Source organism: Mauremys mutica, chromosome 7 (genome assembly GCF_020497125.1).
Source record: "Mauremys mutica isolate MM-2020 ecotype Southern chromosome 7, ASM2049712v1, whole genome shotgun sequence".
Taxonomy (NCBI): Eukaryota; Metazoa; Chordata; order Testudines; family Geoemydidae; genus Mauremys; species Mauremys mutica.
The window spans coordinates 99,599,406-99,620,564 of record NC_059078.1 but is presented as its reverse complement, the minus strand read 5'-3'; the positions used below and the strand labels follow the sequence as shown (position 1 = coordinate 99,620,564).

Genomic DNA, 21,159 nt, shown 5'->3' with positions numbered 1-21,159 from the left:
CTGCTCCCTGCCTTGTTCCTTCCTTTATAAATGTTCAGATCCTTGTTAGCTGTTTTTAATCACAAAATTATGCCTACAGTCCCTCCAAATATAACTCAGTGGCCCAATTGGTCTCAGACTCCCATTAACCCCTGGTTAACAAGTGTGGGGTTTGTATACCACATCACAGGGCAATAATGATGTAAACAGGAGGATACAGTTTGCAATGAGATATATTATGAACTGGTATTCATGTTGGACCACGATGAAACAAATAATGGAGATGCTCACAGAACTCAAAGCTGGCCAAAAGGAATTAAAATAAGGCCTAAAACAAGAGTTGGTGACTTCTCAAAAGGAATTAAGGCAACATCAAAAGGTTTCCCAGAAAGGATCTGTGGTCAGAGATAAAGTATTTGTTGTGGGAACAGCCATAAAGTGTCTGGGTAGATTTTGAAGCCACTACAAAGTTACAAACTACAAAGTAATATAAACTTAGCCAAAAAAGGCCACTGTTGTTCTGAATAAGAGTGTCCAGATGGGGAGTCTAACTAGTATAACTATAGTAGTATAGTTATATCAGCATAATAAAGCCAGTATATTTCCCTATGGGGACCAACTCATAGCCTAAGATTTGAATATGGACCACAGTTATCTGAGCATACACTTCATTCAAGGGGGGAGGGATAGCTCAGTGGTTTGAGCATGAGCCTGCTAAAGCCAGCATTGTGAGCTCAGTCCTTGAGGGGGGCCATTTAGAGATCTGGGGCAAAAATCTGCCTGGGGATTGGTCCTGCTTTGAGCAGGGGGTTGGGCTAGATGGCCTCCTGAGGTCCCTTCCATCCCTAATATTCTACACTAATCAGACCTTTTGTTTATCTTAAAGTTTAGCACAACTGAAATGAAAAATCCACAAAGTCTGCAATACAAATTTTACAAAAAAAAGTAATAATCAAAGATTGATAAATACTAAGTTACTAAACAATAGGGATTTTCTCCTAGTAAGATGAAACCATCCTGTTTTCTCCTAAATGACACCATCTGCTCTAAATAAGCATGAAGCCAGACAGACACACACAGAACAGGAACCTGTAAGAGATCAGTATAAGCTTAGTAACTGATTAGTTTCAATGTGGGGGGAAAGAATGACTTTTGTAATCAGTCAAACTGTGCAGAACACCACAATCTTGCAAATTGGCTGCAAGGAGTTTATTAAAATATTTATCAATATTTAATATTTATAGACTTTAAGGAGTTTGCCCACATAATTGTAACCACATACAAAAACAACTGCCAAGATATGTCATTAATGACTTTCCCAATTGCCTGTCCTGTTTGTACACTCAAAATTTAATGTTAAGGCATCTGGCTTAAAGTTCTAGTTGCATTGCTAATAAACCACATTACACATTAGCAAAGTTTGGAAAGAGGCATTCTGGAAAGAATTCTCTGTGTGCTCACAAAACCAGTGCTTAGAAGAATAAGAATTTGAAACATTTCATTCATTTTAGGCCTCTTGCAAGAGCTGTGCAAAATTCCCATTTCTATGGCTTCTACATGTAGGAAACATGGACTTTGTGTAGCTAACATAACCTGTAGTGTCTCGATTTGCATGTTAAATTCAGTAGCCACAAAACTTCCACTAAAGACATCAGAGAGAGGTATCCACTTATTAATCTCCATGGGAGTTGCATGGAGGGAGCCTTTAAATAGGTTTATTAAGCTTTTCTTGGGGTTCTATCAGTTATTTTGTCTTGACATTTAAAAACAAAAAAAACAAAAAACTCGTGTCTGTCTTTGGAAGTGTGATCAAGTCCCATCTGTGTGTGTAACAGTGCATAATCCACATCCTTTTCCCCATAGGAGCGACAAGGGTAGTTTCAAAAGTACAGGACCCATGGCTTTAAAAAAAAAAAAGTCTTGCATCTGCTCTGGGGTGATGTTAGCACTGTCCTACTGCTAAAATAAAACCTTAACATTCCAACACAGCTTTCTTAAAAGCCGCTTATACAAAAACAGGGCCTGATCACAATAACGGAAGTAACCACCATGCAATCTACAGAGAATATATGTATACAAATTCAGAAACAAATCTAAATAAAGAAGTACAGATGGTAGATTAAAAAAAATCTTTAGCCAACAACTAGCTCTACCTGCTTTACATTATCTGGAAAAAGTTGATGTACATACAGAACTAGGAGACTTGCTAAGTATAGAAACTCTCTAGCTCCCTCTATAGGTAAAAAGGGGAAGTGTGTGTGATGGGATCCCCTGGATCTGTGGGACTGCTGTGCTCTCTTAACTCTTCGATCTGGGCTGTCTGACACAATGTTATGCCAGTGACAAGCAGCAAAACCTCTCCAGGCATTATGATCACTCAGCCATCAGCATGTGGAGCCCCACACCCAGCTAAATTGCACAAATGCTCCTGGAGCCTCTCATGAATTGTACAGAGAGAGGCACCAGCCACTCACCCCAGACCCCAGCCTTGCACCCCAGAAATATACCATCTTACACTACTCAAGATCCCCTTGGATAGTGCAAGCTCATTAATTAGTTTGTCATTCCAACAAAAGGGTTGTGGACATGCAACAGTCCTTGTTAATCTGAGCCGAGATTCCCCAAGCTAAATCACAAGTGGATCACATGCTAAATATGAGTGAATAATGTAACAGTTGCAAAAAACACATCATTCTGGGATGTATTAGCAGGAAGTTTGTACACAAGATACGAGAAGTAATTCTTCCATTCTACTCTGCGCTGATGAGGCCGTTGTAGTATTGAGTCTAGTTTTGGGCACTACATTTCAGGAAAGATGTGGACAAATTGGAGAAACTCCAGAGAAGAGCAACAAAAATTATTAAAAAAGTCTAGAAAACATGACCTATGAGGGAAGTTTGAAAAAAAAAAAAAGGGGGGGGTTTAGTCTGAAGAGAACACTGAGTGGGGACCTGATATCAGTTTTCAAGTACATAAAGGTTGTTACAAAGAAGAGGGAGAAAAATTGTTCTCTTTAACCTCTGAGGATAGGACAAGCAGCAATGTGCTTAAATTGCAGCAAGGGCAGTTTAGGTTGGACATTAGGAAAAAGGGTGGTTAAGCACTGGAATAAATTGCCTAGGGAGGTTATGGAATCTCCATCATTGGAGATTTTTAAGAGCAAGTTAGACAAAACACCTGTCGGGGTGACAGAGAATACTCAGTCCTGCCAAGAGTGCAGGGAAGGGACTAGAAGACCTCTCGTGGTCCCATTCAGTCCTACAATTCTGTGATTCTGTGTGTTCTTTAAGTAGAGTCTTATTTGATTTGTTTAGCTTTATATGCCATGACCATGCCACTATGGGTTCTTTCAATCATTTATAAGGAGGAGTTTGCAAATACATTTTGTTTAACCAGGAGTGAAATGGCTAACTTTTTCTTTAGAAATTATAATTGAATGAAGATTTTAAAAAATGTAATTTAACAATTAGTGTCTATTTCTATTATCAGTACAGCTCATTTAAGAGTTTGGTTTAATTCCTAATCTTTTTATTGCTCTTCAAAGCAGTAACACAAGAAAAGCTGACATTTATAGTTAAGCTCTGAAGGAGTGAAATGCTATAGGTAAAGCGATGAAATCATTGCTAGTGGCTAGAAGCCACTAATAAGGAAGGAAATGTATGCGTATGTACTTAATATTTAATAATCTATTAACTAATTCAGTAAGGGAATGGCTCTAATTAAAATTGAGTGGACTCCTCCAATTAACATTTTTTCCCTGGTGATTGCTTAGATTGTGTTCGTGTTGATAGGCATGGCTGCGTATGAAAATTCTTACGCAGACTTAACATAACATACACACATGGTCAATATTTATTAACATTTGATTAGCTCACCCTTATCTAGGTCTATAACATGATTACCTTTCTAGCCCTTCTATGTTTTATAAATATGTTTATCCAGTCTTTCAGGATGAATATTAAATAGAATCCAATCTAATTTTCTATTATTGCCTATTTGTTTTATTGAATACACCAAATCATTTGGAACGAGGAGTGTATATTTGATATTAGTATGCAGTGGTCATTAAAATCTTTACTTTGCCTTTGGAAGTAGATAATGCTACTGTGGCATTCACGCTGTACTTTTAATTGCCTGAAAAATATTAGGATTCTAATAGCATCCATTGTATACATAATAGAACTTTAAATATTCACTATGCATTATATTGCACAGTAGTTGCTGTTCTGAAAATAACCAAAATGTTGATTATTTGTCCTAGAAAAGTCAAGTAGCATTACCCCCAAGCACAAAATCAGCTGAGACTGTGAAAATAATTTAAGACAAACATGCAAATAGTCTCTTTTGTGCTCAAATAAATTTATTTACAGGCATTCAGATACCATAGTGATGATCATAGTATAAATAGAATAGATCTTCTCACACATGTACATTGTACCCATGGAAAATGTTTCTTTACATTTGCAACTATGTGAATTCCCCAAAACTACTAGTGTGTGGAACATTTGCTTATGCAACTTTGACCTCTTCTCTTGCACTTTGCTCATTAATGCATCTCAGCTGGATCATCTTGCAACATTCCAAAATCTTAACCAGCTTTTCAACAGTGAGCAAGAGCCATGAAAAGAACATGCCTTCCCCATGACCCCCACCCCTGCCAAACAAATAATATAAAAACAGATTTAGAATTATACTGTTTCAAAGCCCATGGCTGACACTGTTCCGTCCAGAACAACTAAGAGATTTAACTTCCAATACCCCCTGAACTGCCAGGGCTAGAAATCTGAAGCTGTATCTCACTGGAGAGGTGAGGTTCCTTATATAATGTTAGTTGCTAGCCCTGATGTTTGGCAAGAGATCAGACCTTCTAACTGATATATAGAAAGTTATTTTAGATCAGTGGCTCTCAACCTTTCCAGACTACTTCATTCCTTTCAGGAGTTTGATTTTCCTTGTGTACCCCAAGTTTCACCTCACTTAAAAACTACTTGCTTAAGAAATCAAACATAACACAAAAAAGTCTCACAGCACTTTTACTGGAAAATGGCTCACTTTCTCATTTTTACCGTATAATTATAAAATAAATCAATTGGAATATAAATATCGTACTTACATTTCAGTGTACAGTATATAAGCCAGTATAAGCAACTCACTGTCTGTATGAAATTTTAGTTCATACTGACTTCACTAGTAGTTTTTATGTAGCCTGTTGTAAAACTAAGCAAATATCTAGATGAGTTGATGTACCCCCTGGAAGACCTCTGAGTACCCCCAAGGGTAAATGTTCTCCTGGTTGAGAACCACAGTTTTAGATCATTTAAAATTGTATTCTACTATTTCTTTCACTCTACAGTCTGTACTTGGTAATTGATATAATCTGATCACAAAGGCAGAAGGATATTAAAAAAACTCAAACCTGAGTCAGAACCTGGGCTTAGTGTACAGTATTGACCTACCACAATGCATACAATAAATAATAACTCTACATGGAGCTGACGAATGGTTATACTGTTCACAGGTGAAAGAGAGGTAGGTTCAAAGCTTCCAACTTTTCTCTTCTCTCTCTTCTTTCTTTCTAACTGGCATTGCCTTTTATTTCACTGTAACTAAAGCAAAGAGAAACCCAGCCTCCCAAATGAACTTTTTTCCCCTGCAGTTTTTTCTATAACAATCTGTCATCCATCAGCAGCAGCAGCAGCCACCTCAGACATGTTATACTGACATGACACATCAGTTATCACATGGGACATACTGGTCTAGCGGCATAGGCGGCAGGTTATATATGTTTGCGGTGCTTGAGCACCAGGAATATTCCGGGCTGGGGGCCCTGCTCCAGCAATATTTGGAGCTGGGTCTCTCCCCTGGCCCTGCCTGGATCGGGCCCCAGCCCCCGCAGGCCTCCCCCCATCACCCTGCCGCATCCCTGCCTGACAGAAAGCAGCACAACGCCTCTCCCCTGCCTGCTTGTGCTGCCGCAGAACGGCTCCCGGCAGAACTGCTGTCTGCTGCCCCAGGGTCCTAGTGCCCCCCACCGCTAACAGCAAGGCAGGCTGCCCTTACCCTGCCCTTCCGCCCTAGCCCTGAGCCTCTCCAATGCCCCAAACCCCTCATCCCCAGCCAGAGCCCTCATCCCCCTGCACCCTAATCCTCTGCCCCAGCTCTGAGCCCCCCTGCATCATGAACCCCTCATCCCCAGCCCCAACCCTCATCCCTCCGCACCCTGATCCTCTGCCCCAGCCTTGAGCCCCCCCACATCATGAACCCCTTATCCTCAGCCCCACAGCCCTCACCCCTGCACTCCCTCCTATCCCCAAACTCCCTCCCAGAGCATGCACCCCCTCCCAGAGCGTGCACCCCCTCCCCTTTCCCACACACCCCTTCCCACCCCCAACCTCCCTCCCAGAGCCTGCTTTTTTTTCTCTGTTTTTTTAAAAGCCTGTGTAATCCTTTTCTCCACAGCAGCAGGCTGTGCTGATCTTTTTCCGATGTTTTAATTCTGTTGGTCACAGTTGCTATTCCTGTACTTGGTTACTTGTTTCCTTTTTCAAATACCAAAAATATTTCAGTTTGCTTAGATGTACAGTAGTATGTTGGAATGAACATTCGGGAACTTCCTTCACCCCTTCCTTCACCCCTTCCTACACCCCCACCCCCAGCCCAGAGCCTGCACCCAAACTCCGTCCCAAAGCCTGCAGCCCTCACCCCCTCCTGCACACCCACCCCCTGCCCCAGCCCGGAGCCTGCACCCAGCACCCAAACTCCATCCCAAAGCTTGCACCCTGCACCCCTCCTGCACCCTAATCTCCAGCCCAGGACCTGCATCCCAGACCTCCCCCCCAACCCCTCCCAGAGCCTTAGGCAGGTGGGGGCGGAGTTGGGGGGGGCGGGTTCTGGGCACCACCAAAATTTCTACAAACTTGCCACCCATGTCTAGAGGTGATTTTAATTAAAGCTTTAAGCATGAAAGTAAATCCAATAATATCCAAAAATGGCAAAAACAACAAATGCACTATTAACAGACTGCTTTTAATGTAAGGAAAAGGGGAACAAAAAAGGGGACATTTAGAAGAAAACCACCATTACATGGTAGACAATCATCTAGAACAGAATGGCTCCCTACCAGTCACACTTGTGTAACTGTAAACTGGAGGAAGCCACATGATGCTTTTATATTTGTATTGAAAACAAAAATAGTACTGCATGCACACACTGGCCAATTAGCCTCTTAACTACACAAGAATTGAAGTTCAGGTTCTCTCAGCAATTGGTTTCTTGCATGTATGCTTTACAATAGGCTCTTCATTTCACCTCCACATAATAAATACAGTTGCTTCCATGTATAGCTCCTTCCATTTGGAAGAATTCAAAAGTATTTTTAAAACCTACCTATTTGCAGGAATTGCTTCACCCATCATTGAAATGCAGCCTCTAGGATGCTGGCCTGGTTGGCCTCCGGGGGCTACCACAAGATAGTGTTAAACAGTAATAATACTAGATGGACAGAATGCAGAGTCTTTTTAACATTGCATTGCTATGCTAAACAACAGTCTAGGGATGAAGAGAAGAATACTATTCTAATCAATTGGTAGTGCAGATGGAATTTAAGTAAACATAATGCAGTTACCCAAACTAAAACATACTTTTGGAGTATTTGGAGGGAGGCAGATCTTCAATTGGACAAGACTTTTGATTTTGCATCTCAAAACAATATATCTTATTGCACCCTAAAATGAGGCTTAGGTGTTGGTTCAGCACTGACTTAGATAGGAGAGAGTCAAAGTTTCAATAAATTTGGTAACAATCTACTTTTACCTTGATCATCATCTCTCATCCAACTACAGTACTAATGAGACCTGATCCTGCTGAGCTTGTGAGCACCCAGAAGACTTCTGTCTGAATAATAGGGTCACAGCGATCATCAAACACTATGCCGTGTTTCATACTATTTGGCAAATTCAATGTGGCCCAAGGAAAGGAAATGTGCTCTTGCAATAAACCTAGAGACACACACACACAGCATTTTTATGATGATGTTACTTGAGATGACTTTGTGGACAGCACTGGTGAAAGATTGGAGTGGATGTGAGGGCTATTTCACCATAACCAATTAGTATAATATAGTATTACTAAAATTAACATAACATTAATGGAGGCATGACAATTTTATCTCACAAACTGCAACTGTGCTTTCCAAACCTAAATACCTCAGTGGATTTGAGAGGAGTTGTGCAAATAAAATTGTTAGTCTAATTAAGGAGGGTGAGCAGCTCACAATAAAAAAGACAGATCATTAGAATGACTGGCACTATCAGGTACCTAAAGATCCACCATTTTAAGCCCTGAATCAGCAAGGCCACCGAAGCATATGCTTAACTTTAAGCACTTGTAGTCCCATTGCTTAAAGCTGGGATTACTCATATTATGTAACTATGCACATGCTTAAGAAATGTGCAGAACTGGAGCCATAAAGATTAAGTGAATTGTAATACATGGATTTTGGATTTAAGACTTTTGTTGTGTTTTTAAGATAGCTAATGATTTATGGCATATTCGGTTTGGGAAATGAGACAGTTCTCACACCCATATACACAATTTTTTCCTGCTTAGCTATTTCCCAGCATGGATTTCTTATTATTTTCATCCAGATGCAGGATAGCATAAAGCAGCTGTTTTTGCGAGTAGCGTCAGCAGGGAGTACTTTTGTATGGTTCCCAGGCCCTTGGCCAGCAAGGGCTCACTCACTGTGTTAAGGGGTGACTGAAATCCTCATTTTCTAGGATGTTATGAGGTTGATCGGACTGCTCTTACTGGACTGGGATCATTGCAGGACCTCTGTATTAAACAGTTTGCCTTATGTAGCAGTGTTTGAGGAGGACCTTGACATAGTTTCCCGCAAGTACCAGAGTCAGTCTGTCTCATCAGTCATTGACGAGAATTGATTCATACTGTGCTATATCCTGTTATCATTTCAGCCTCCCCCACGAGAGCAAAATGCAAAACATTAGTGCTCAAGGAACACAGAGGAGCACTTGGCTGCAGAGTGGTGCACATGGCTTCTTAAAACGAGGCACTGCAGTTCACAATGGTGCTCGCAGAGTCAGTGGGAGCAGGAGCAGCTGTTATCTATAACCACCACTTTTGTTTTCCTCTGGCACCTCAGCATGCAAGTTAGACCAATTTAGATTCAATGCGAGTGCACTCACCTAAGGCAAACCCCTTCACAGTTGGGCATGGCACAGCATTTCTTTCCTCATCAGTACCCCTTGATGATAACAGCTTCAGACCTGTGGTGGTCTCTCTTCATGTGACTGAGACCTCCAGCCAGATCGCTTTAAAGTCTTTCCCCTTTAAAGGTAACAGTGTCCCACTCAAACAGTACCCCACTTGACACTGGTCATCAATATGACATCTTCTGCCCCTCCAGGGCTCCTCTTCTGTTCTACCCCCCTGTCAGAATAGTGACCCTAGAGATTCTTTCTGGAGTCATTTAAAAAAACATTAAAAGCAACTGTGGCCCCTTCCTCAGGCTCAAGCTTAGGCTTAGGTTTTTAGTCTATCCTGAGTCCTCCCTGTCTCTCCATTCTACTGAAGAACACTAACTCTCAGGAGACTTGCTCCTAGTCTGGATCCTCACAACTACAGTCTGCCTGTCAGCCTTCCCTCCGGCCCATTTCAGGAATTTTCTGCTACCATCTTAAATCAGAACTAGGGTATAAACTCCTCCCCCAGTTCCTTTGTTATTATCCAGTAAAAGACTAGAAAGACTCTTTTCCTTCTCACCCTGCAGCCTCCTTCTACCCTCAGTTTCCTCCCTTCATAGAAACTGCCTAGCTCGTCCCCCCAGCTGGGACTCATCATTAATTGGGCCTGGTCCTCCTCTGGGTGCAAACAGATGTGTCAATTAGCCACTCAGGCCCACATTAACCATTTCAACATCAGTGCCCCATCACACTCTACTACACATGTGGGGGGCCAAGAGCCATCAAACCAAATTGTAAACCCTATATATGATGAAAACCACTTCAAGTCAGGGGGTGCAGCAACACCCATAGCACCCGCAGTTCCCCCACCCATGTACACATGGCTACAGCAAGTGTTTGTGGTATAGGAGGGTGTCTCAGGGTGGGCTGACCCTTTAAGGGAGGTGGACTCAGTCTACCAGTGCCTTCGCAAGTGCCTGCCCAGGTGATGGGTTTGGAAGCAGATAAAAGAGAACCTGCTCAGCTTAGTTGGGGGATTTGGTGTCACAGAGACACCCTTGTAGGCATGCAGGGTCAGAGGGGACTGAAGCAAAACCTTTCTAGCTCAGTTGCCAACTTTCAGACAATAAATAAGCACCTTGACTTTCACAATAAGCCAAAAATCAAACTAATCCCATTTCAAAACAAGGCCAAAACAAGCTAATCCCTAAGAACCCCAATACTCTCTGTGACTAGATTCCCCCCAGCGTACAGTCTGGGACTGTGGTGGGCCTGTTGTGCACCCCTGACTCTCTCCCTTGCTTGCCCCCTGCTTGCTGGGAGGTGATAAAAAAGGTACAAGCAAAAAGGCAAAAACTAGCCAGCAAGCAACTCACAAGCCAATTAAGCCAAAAACAAGCCCAATTTCTGTTTTTTTTTTCATGGGTTTGGCATGTCTACTTTCTGGCCACACTAGATAGAAGAACCTGGCTGGAGCTACTTGCAGTGAGAGGCAAGAGCAGACACCTTAAGGTGAAGATGTTTGAGGAAATGGATTTTGGGAAGGAGCTGTTGAGCCCAGCAGGGGCTAAAGACACTCTGAAGTCAGGGAAAGACTTGTTTTGATTTTAAGTTGACATTTGACCTGTGAAGTAGTTTTAATACAACAGACCAAGAGTCTGGGTGCAGTTATCGGGAAGACCAAGAAAGGGAAACTGAGATAATGGCTGAGTGTGACACCAATCAGGTAAGGTCCTTTTACAGTGTCTGTGTAAGAGGCTCTAACAGAATATACATCATGTTAGGTATTTCTAATTTGGGTGCAATACTTTAAGCAGTTGAGTGCCCCCGATGCCACCACCAATTCCTGCAGAAGTTGGGTTTCTTTTAGTCAAGTACTAAGGGAGCCAAATACTTCTTATCTGAGGCGATCATAGCTCCTGGTGTTTATGACGGCAGACTGTGAATCAACAAAAAAACAACATTTCTCCCAATTGCTAAGTTCTAGAGCTGGTTGAAACTTAGAATTTAAGTTCAATAGGAAATTCCAATATTAAGAAATTTCCTGTTGTCCCATATTGTAACAAAAAGTTGACATTTCCAACCCTTCGCACCATCCCCCCAAAATGAAAAGTTTTTTTTTAAATTATTCTGAAAGGATTGAAAGAGCTTATCAGAAGACTACTTTGAGAATTTTATATTATATTACATACTAATATAATGATGAAAAATGAGTACTTCAACCTTGTTGAAACAGAGCATTTGGGTAATCTTTTGTCAAAAACTTCAATAAAATAAATACATTCTCTCAAAATGTTTTGATTTTGTTGTATCAGCTGTTTCAGATAGAGAAGGGTTCTGTCAGAATATTTGCAACCAACTCCACTAGCTTCTCTGTTTTTTTAAAAGCCTGTGTAATCCTTCTCTCCACAGCAGCAGGCTGTGCTGATCTTTTTCCGATGTTTTAATTCTGTTGGTCACAGTTGCTATTCCTGTACTTGGTTACTTGTTTCCTTTTTCAAATACCAAAAATATTTCAGTTTGCTTAGATGTACAGTAGTATGTTGATATGAACATTCGGGAACTTCCTTTTCTGAGTTTTGTGGTACAACACTTGTTCCAAAAGCAGCATCCTTCCAGTAAGAGCATGCAAACAGGCACCAGCCCAAAAACATCACATTGTCACGTGTGAAAATAACATGAGTTTGAAGAGTCCTTGGAATTCCTTTCTTACTCCTGTATCTGGAGTGCAGCTAAAAGAGGCACCATAAATCCCAGTTTAAAGTATGAACCCTTCCCCATTTCACACACTCAAAAGACAGATTTATGCAGCAGATGAATCTTCTGTCTCCTTTTAGGCTAGTTTTGTTCTTGCTGCCCAACGTGGAGGAGCAATGAGCTGTAGTCTGTAGGGCTGGACAGTAAAGACACAAGAAAGACAGTCTAGGATAGCTGAGTGTGTGCTGACAGCTTCTGTGATACAGGAAAGTGGAACCTGGCTTTTGCACATCTGCTCACAAACGAATAAATCACTGCCCAACACCCAACAGTGCCAGTGGCATATGAAAGAAGAGGACTGGGCTTAAATTAGTTCAATCTTTGTTTTGCTGTTAGGTTTGCTATCTCGAGGAGCTCACTCAAAGTCCAAGTGATAAATTAAAACACACAATTTAAGAGTTTGAGATTCTGAACTAGACTTCAAAGGCACAGCAGAGGGAATTTACCTCTAAATAACATACACCCAAGGGTATTAATAGAGAAACTATGATAACCAGGTAACTTTCTCTGGAAAAGAAAGTTATTTCCTGACACTCCACCAAAATCATATCAGCAGGAAATGCATTAGTGTTTCACTTTAAGGAATGATATATGATTCTGATAAACAGTGTGGTGGCTCAAAATCTATTAAAATACACACGGAATTACCTGTGTAAAAATGAAGTCAGCCATTCAGAAAGATCTTGCGTCCCAATGGGGAAAATGAGAAATATGCTTTTGCAAGACTACCAATACATCTCCCTAAACGTGACAAAAATAGACATGGTTGTTCCCATAAAAACTATGTTCCACTTTCCAGTACAAATGGAAATCTAATTAGGACCCCAAGTCCTGTGCTGCCCTCAGGAAGTATCAGACCATTAGATTAGATAACCTAAGTCACTTTTATTGAGAGTGAACTCTTCCTGAAAACAAAACAGCAGCAGCGATTCTTGCTGATTGATGTGTTCACAGCAAGCTCAGGAGGCCCCAAGCACTGCCAGGATTTGTCACACTTTTGGTCTCATACCAGTTTAGCACCATTGATGCTACCAACGATCAGAGCCCTAATGCAAGTCAGGTACAGACATTGTTATGATCATGTCTTAGAGCCGCAGGCGGGATATATGCCATAGTGGTAAGAACACCTGAACACAGTCTACACCAGTGCTTCCACCGTTGTAAGCGCTAGTGAAGCTGCACCAGTATTAGACCAAGTGTGGGAGTTCAGTCTACACTGAACAGTTGCAGAGAAGGCTAGTATGGTTGGTGATCATGTTTGGAATAATTCTTAAATATGGCTACAGGCCTCGTACCAGTGGAACATGTTTTGCGTCCAAACTTGAGATGTTTAAAATTGAGGAAACAGCGCTAGACCACTATGGTATGGGAGTGAGCGTATGGCAGAGTTTTGTTAACAATATAATCCTGTCCATACTGGACAGAGAAATTCTGCAACAAACAGGATTGTTGTTGGCAAGTAGTTATATGTTCAAGCAGCAGCTAGAGTTACACAAGCACTGATACAGACTTAACCACTCAGTCTTATGTCATCCTTCAAAATGAACAGGAGCTACCACTTTTGAAAATATACCACTTTCAAAAATCATTGTTATCAACTGAGTTGAATGGACCTGTTCAATAAAGTTTTCAAAATATAAATCCCAATAAATACATGTTAATGCTTTTTGCAACAAAGTTCCAATCTTGAAACTAAAACTATGAAATTCAACTTTGCTGATACTGCCCACTTCCAACTACATCTCCAAGGAAGTAATTTTTCCTTTTGTTCCTCTTTTAAATTCATCACTTCTTTCACCCAGCCTTCTCTTGCTGGCATAGGCGGCAGGTTATATATGTGTGCGGTGCCCAGGATCCAGGAATATTCAGGGCCAGGTGCCCTGCTCCAGCAATATTTGGAGCTGAGTCTCTCCCCCGGCCCTGCCTGGATTGGGCCCCGGCCCCCGCGGGTCTCCCCCCCTGCCCCACCGCGTCCCTGCCTGACAGAAAGCAGCTGTGCCTCTCCCCTCCCTGCTCTGTGCTGCCGCAGATCAGCTCCGCGAACCGCTGTCTGCTGCCGCAGGGTCCTAGCGCCTGCCCTCCACTAATGGCAAGGCAGGCTGCCCTTACCCTGCCCTTCCGCCCTCGCCCTGAGCCTCCCCAACGCCCCAAACCCTTCATCCCCAGCCAGAGCCCTCATCCCCCCGCACCCTAATCCTCAACCCCAGCCAGAGCCCTCATCCCCCCGCACCCTAATCCTCAACCCCAGCCAGAGTCCTCATCCCCGCTCACCCTAATCCTCAACCCCAGCCAGAGCCCTCATCCCCCCGCACCCTAATCCTCAACCCCAGCAGAGCCCTCATCCCCCCGCACCCTAATCCTCAGCCCCAGCCAGAGCTCTCATCCCCCCACGCCCTAATCCTCAGCCCCAGCCAGAGCCCTCATCCCCCCGCACCCTAATCCTCAGCCCCAGCCCTGAGCCCCCCTGCATCATGAACCCTTCATCCCCCAGCCCCAGCCAGAACCCTAATCCCCTCGCACCTTAATCCTCTGCCCCAGCCCTGAGCCCCACCGCGCAACATGAACCCCTCATCCCCCTGCACCCTAATCCTCTGCCCCAGCTCTGAGCCCCCTCCTGCATCATGAATCCCTCATCCTCAGCCCCCCAACCCTCACCCCTGTACTCCCTCCTATCCCCAAACTCCCTCCCCAAAAGGTGCACCCCCTCCCCCATCCCACACACCCCTTCCCAACCCCAAACTCCATCCCAAAGCCTGCACAGTTCACCCCCTCCTGCACACCCACTCCCTGCCCCAGCCCAGAGCCTGCACCCAGCAACCAAACTCCATCCCAAAGCCTGCACCCTGCACCTCTCCTGCACCCTAATCCCCAGCCCAGGATCTGCACCCCAGACCTCCCCCGCCGAGCCCCCTCCCAGAGCCTTAGGCAGGTGGGGGTGGAGGTTGGGGGAGCGGAGTTGGGGGTTGGGTTCTGGGCACCACCAAAATTTCTACAAACTTGCCACCCATGCTTGCTGGTGTCCTACAACTTAGGCTAGCTAGTCTCCCTTCAGATACTAAGTGTTTTTCAACAACTTCCCTTCCATTAGTTGTATGTTGCACGTCCTTTACAAGTAAATATGGTATCCCTGAGATTAATTATCTAATAATATTTCATTTGCCATTGATTATTATTAAAGTGTTATTTGTATTGTGGTAGCACCTAGAGGCCCCAACTAGAATCAAGTGCTTAACTTTACTTGAGCACATGCTTAAATGTTTTGTTTGAATGCCTTGTCTAAATTTCCACAGGAAGTCTGTGGCAGATCCTAATCTCCTGCGTGCTAGTCCAGCCCTTAACCGCAAGGCTGTCTTTCCCCTCCTAAGGATTCTTACACATTTTGAATGGAGACTGGATTTCTCTGTTTGTTCACAAAGCAGCTGCATTGCCCCTGTAAGCTATCATGCTGATGTGCCTTACCCTGAAGTATGGGGCTGGGGATCACCTCTTGGGGTGAGAGTATTGTTCTCTTCATGTTCATTCTGTCCTTTTCCTTTCTAATGAATCTCCCAATAAAGGTGACAGTACCTTTGTGATATGAGCATCTGCTCACTAGACTCCAGCTGACACCACGACTCATTTCACATAGGTCACATATTGATAAGTGGGGCTAGATTTAATTTGCTGAACTGAAGGTAAAAGACTGTAATACAAGTAGAGGTGGTTTCATTAGTCCATATGTGATATTACAGTCTTAATGGGGCCAGACTGCAGTTATAATCTCCTGTAGTACAGTAACAGCTGATAAATCCGCTTTGCAACCTGGGATTGCAACAGAGCTACCTTTCAAGTACATTTCCTATTACCACCACTAGATGTCATATTTTTATATATTTTAAAGTGGATGATTACATTAAAAATATTCCCTCACACTTTTACAACACAAATACATTCTTTTGAACTCCCATCTTTGCAGGCAAACATTTTTGAGCACTTGAATATAAACTATAATGCCTAGGTCTTAATTCCAAGGTTGCCAGGTTTTTGTTTTCCTTCCTCTGCTCTGCCATTTTCCCTGTGTTGCACCATTTTACCGTTACCTGAGGAAGATACCAAGAAGTTCCCACTCCAGATTTTATTCCATGAATCAGCCAGTTTAAAATACATTGACATCATTCACCACAAACCATTGCCAAATCACTATTGCCTTGCATTTCTTCCTGGTGGAGAATACTGAGATCTCACTCAATGAGAACACTGAATAATATGCCATTTTTGACTAAAGAAAGGCCATGTCTCCCCCTGACAGAGTCCAACACACAATTCTGTTCCAGATGTGGATGCTGCGGAATGTACATGATGCTGGAGCAAGTACCTGAAAAGAGCTTTGTTTGTATGAAGTGGTGATTGATAGAGCTGAGGGAAGAGAAAATCTGAGGTTTGGAGATGTAGATGGAAACTATAGTTGAGTTTCAAAGGGAATTTGTGCAGATGATGGAGGGAAGGAAAGAGGAGGCTGAAGGGAAAAGTCAAGACTCACAGATGCAAACTGGACTGAAGAACTCTGAGGAGAGATTCCTGGGTGAGGAAAGTGGCCAGTGGAAACATGCGACTACAAGAACCAGGCAGAGGAAAAGTCTGGATAGTGAAGAAGAAATCATGCTCAGAAAGAGGTTTGCTGAGTTGGAAAATCAAGAAGGGGCACACAGCAGGCAGTAACTGAAGGTAGAAGGGCAAGGAAGTGAAGAGTAACTAATCCTATAAGAAGAGGTGAAGAGCCAAAAAGAAGGAAGGCCGAAGAATCACACCATCACCAGGAAAAAAGGCAGATCTATGTAAATCTATGTAAAGCTGTTTTTAAATACAAAAGAACAGCTTACAAGAAGTGGAAGATTGGACAAATAACCAGGGAGGAGTATAAAAGTATTGTTCAGGCATGCAGGTGTGAAATCAGGAAGGCCAAATCACACTTGGAGTTGCAGCTAGCCGGAGATGTTAGGAGTAACAAGAAGGGTTTCTTTAGGTATGTTAGCAACAGGAAGAAAGTCAAGGAAAGTGTGGGCCCCTTGCTGAATGAGGGAGGGAACCTAGTGACAGAGGATGTGGAGAAAGCTAGTGTACTCAATGCTTTTTTTGCCTCTGTCTTCACAGACAAGGTCAGCTCCCAGACAGCTGCACTCTGCAGCACGGTATGGGGAGGAGGTGACCAGCTCTCTGTGGAGAAAGAAGTAGTTCGGGGCTATTTAGGAAAGCTGGACGAGCACAAGTCCATGGGGCCGGATGCGCTGCATCCGAGGGTGCTAAAGGAGTTGGCCGATGAGATTGCAGAGCCATTGGCCATTATCTTTGAAAAATCATGGCGATCGGGGGAGGTCCCGGATGACTGGAAAAAAGCTAATGTAGTGCCCATCTTTAAAAAAGGGAAGAAGGAAGATCCAGGGAACTACAGGCCAGTCAGTCTCACCTCAGTCCCTGGAAAAATCATGGAACAGGTCCTCAAGGAATCAATCCTGAACCACTTAAAGGAGGGGAAAGTGATCAGGAACAGTCAGCATGGATTCACCAAGGGCAAGTCATGCCTGACTAACCTAATTGCCTTCTATGACGAGATAACCGGCTCTGTGGATGAGGGGAAAGCAGTGGATGTACTATTTCTGGATTTTAGCAAAGCTTTTGATACAGTCTCCCACAGTATTCTTGCCAGCAAGTTAAAGAAGTCTGGGCTGGATGAATGGACGGTAAGGTGGATAGAAAACTGGCTAGATGGTCGGGCTCAACGGGTAGTGATCAATGGTTCCATGTCTAGATGGCAGCCGGTATCAAGTGGAGTGCCCCAAGGGTCGGTGCTGGGGCCGGTTTTGTTCAATATCTTCATTAACGATCTGGAGGATGGTGTGGACTGCACCCTTAGCAAGTTTGCAGATGACACTAAACTGGGAGGAGTTGTTGATACGCTGGAGGGTAGGGATAGGATACAGAGGGACCTAGACAAATTAGAGGATTGGGCCAAAAGAAATATGATGAGGTTCAACAAGGACAAGTGCAGAGTCCTGCACTTAGGACGGAAGAATCCCATGCACTGCTACAGACTAGGGACCGAATGGCTGGGTAGCAGTTCTGCAGAAAAGGACCTAGGGGTTACGGTGGACGAAAAGCTGAATATGAGTCAACAGTGTGCCCTTGTTGCCAAGAAGGCTAATGGCATTTTGGGTTGTATAAGTAGGGGCATTTCCAGCAGATCAAGGGATGTGATCATCCCCCTCTACTCAGCACTGGTGAGGCCTCATTTGGAGTACTGTGTCCAGTTTTGGGCCCCACACTACAAGAAGGATGTGGATAAATTGGAGAGAGTCCAGCGGAGGGCAACAAAAATGATTAGGGGGCTGGAGCACATGACTTATGAGGAGAGGCTGAGGGAACTGGGATTGTTTAGTCTGCAGAAGAGAAGAATGAGGGGGATTTGATAGCTGCTTTCAACTACCTGAAAGGGGGTTCCAAAGAGGATGGATCTAGACTGTTCTCAGTGGTAGAAGATGATAGAACAAGGAGTAATGGTCTCAAGTTGCAGAGGGGGAGGTTTAGGTTGGATATTAGGAAAAACTTTTTCACTAGTAGGGTGGTGAAGAACTGGAATGGGTTACCTAGGGAGGTAGTGGAATCTCCTTCCTTAGAGGTTTTTAAGGTCAGGCTTGACAAAGCCCTGGCTGGGATGATTTAGTTGGATTTGGTCCTGCTTTGAGCAGGGGGTTGGACTAGATGACCTCCTGAGGTCCCTTCCAACCCTGAGATTCTATGATTCTATGATTCTATGATTCTATAAATGGTGACTCCCTACTAAGAAGAACAGACAGGCCTGTCACCAGAGCTAATCCAGAGAACAGAAGGGTGTGCTGTCTGCCAAGCTAAGATATGGGATGTGGACCTGTGGCTGAAGAGGATCCTAATAGGAGCAGGAAAGAATCTACGGATTGGCCTTCACATGGGAACAAATGATACAGCTAGATTCTTGTTGGAACCTATCAAGGGAGACTAAGCCAGGCTGGGGAAGACACTTAAGGAAATGGAGATAAAACAAGATTATGATGATCAACAGATGGCACAGGCAGTGGTATTATAAGGGGAGCTTTGGGATGTTTGACCTCTGGGAGGCATTCATGGACAGAGGACTGTTCTCATGGGATGGACTCCACTTGAGTAGGGAGGAAAATAAACTTCTGGGATGGAAGTTGGCACAACTGATTAAAAAAGCTTTAAACTAGGAACTTGGGGGAGATGGTTGGGAGATGCTCATGTAATCTCCAATGATTCTAACATTGAGTGGGAGGAAAATCAAAGAAAGAAAGGATACAGCAATGGGGAAAGGAATAGCAGTGGTTAGGAGCATGGACATTAAGAGGAAAGATAGTTTCATTGGTATCAGCACTAACAGTCAGGTAAACGATACTGGCAATAGAATGATTATGCCCAATTAGGTGAGGAATCTGGGCAAAGCCAATGCAAGGAGTCTGGGTAACAAAATGGAGGAACTAGAACTACAGATCAGGGATAACAGAAACATGGTGGAATAGTAGCCATGACTGAAATACGGGTATTGAAGGGTGTGCTGTTCAGGAAAGACAGAAATAAAGTGCTGGTGTAGCAGCACTGTATGTGAAGACATGCCCTTGGTGTGCATGTGGCATTTGGGTTATGAAGACTTCTCACTTCCTCAGTATATCAGACCAACATTTATACCACATCCTGCTACACCTTCATAACTAAAATATCCTGAACTAGAACTTGTCATATTTTTCATTGTGAATCATTTTTCTGATGAATTTAGTCCCTTTTTCTGTTTGCTTGTATTATTGTTCATAATTTCCCAACTATCCCTTTATGGAAACAAATGATAGCCAATAGGTTCTTTGAGAACTGCTCTTGTTCACACACAATCATCCTTGTTTGCATGCAAATGAAGGTATTCGTACAAAGGATAGCCTATTCCCCAACCATTTGCGTCAACAGAAATGTGTGTGTGTGAATGTTTGTGAATAGCAAGTCAAAAGGGAATGTGGCTGAAGCTGTTCAGAATCAGAAAGACCCTTCACAAACACTATTTCACAGAATTTGCCACCCAGCTCTAAGCTGAAGATGTACACCTGCTAAATCAGAGAAATGAGTTGAGTTTATCAGCCTAAGAATAACTGGTTTCTAGAATCTAATATTCAGAGAATCCTCATTCTTCTCATAACAGAGTCTACCACACAACTTTTTTGTATCTAAGATATTTGTATATGGTCCTGTTATAACATCTGAACACCTCACAATCTTCAGTCCTCACAACACCCCTGTGAATTAGGGAAGTCCTCTACCCCCATTTTACAGATGGGAGATTGAAGCACAAAGAGACTAAGTGACGTGCTCAAGGTCCTTGTGACAGAGTGCTGAGAACCAGCAGCTGAACCAGCACTCAGGTCACTGTAAATCCAAAAAGTTCTCCTGGAGATGCCTGATTGAAAGAAGAAATGGCTAAATACTAGTTCTGCCTGAGCTGAGGAGAGATAATGAGCCTTTTAAAAGAGCACAGGAAGGAAGTGCAGGAGGAGGAGAGGAGGGAAGGAAGGGGAGGACAGGACTGCAGAGCTGAGCCCAAATAAAGGGAGATCTCTGCCTGGTGATATCTCTTCCCCCACTTATGATTGTACAACATTGTAAATAGGAATTGCTGCATGGGACCATAAGAGGGCGGTGTTAGTGAAACACAAATAAAATATACCATGTAGGTGTTAGAGCCATTTATACAAGAAGATAGGAGTGAAGGGCTGCATGCTGTCATGGTCCTACAGAAAGTCTATGGTAGAACAAGGACTTGAACCAAGTCACCAGAGTCCCAGACTAATGCTCTATCAATTGAGAACCCATCATTCATAGACATGGTGACCTCTTACCTCCTTTTTATCCTGGTAGGTACCAACATCAACATTCCACTGTGGGCACTATAGCTGTATGAAGTGGCCTGGATCTAGATATCCAGTGTGAAGATTGATCCACTCCCTCAAAAAATGCTTTTACATCTCTTCTGGTATTGACCATTTTTCCTTCCCAGCATCACAGGTGAACCATGCATCAGCTACAGCTTCTACTGTAGAACAAGTACAGAGACCAGGTGCTTTGAGATCTGGAGTCTTGACATCTGCTAACCAGCAATATTCTGTCAGAGAATTAGAGACTGATACATATATATGGACACCTGAAAAACAGCACA

At 43.3% G+C, this 21,159-nt stretch overlaps 1 protein-coding gene and 1 long non-coding RNA gene across 2 annotated transcripts in view; one reads left to right on the top strand and one right to left on the bottom strand.

Annotated features, from left to right (window-relative positions):
* Positions 1-9,782, bottom strand: part of DNTT (DNA nucleotidylexotransferase) — a 221,801-nt gene extending 212,019 nt beyond the window's left edge. The window contains exon 1 of the mRNA XM_045023028.1: positions 9,183-9,782. The gene's annotated coding sequence lies outside the window, so the exon portion shown is untranslated. The remainder of the gene's footprint in view (positions 1-9,182) is intronic.
* The window catches only part of LOC123373843, a 43,139-nt gene that overhangs the window by 16,315 nt on the left and 5,665 nt on the right, over positions 1-21,159 (top strand). The gene's annotated exons all lie outside the window — the stretch shown is intronic.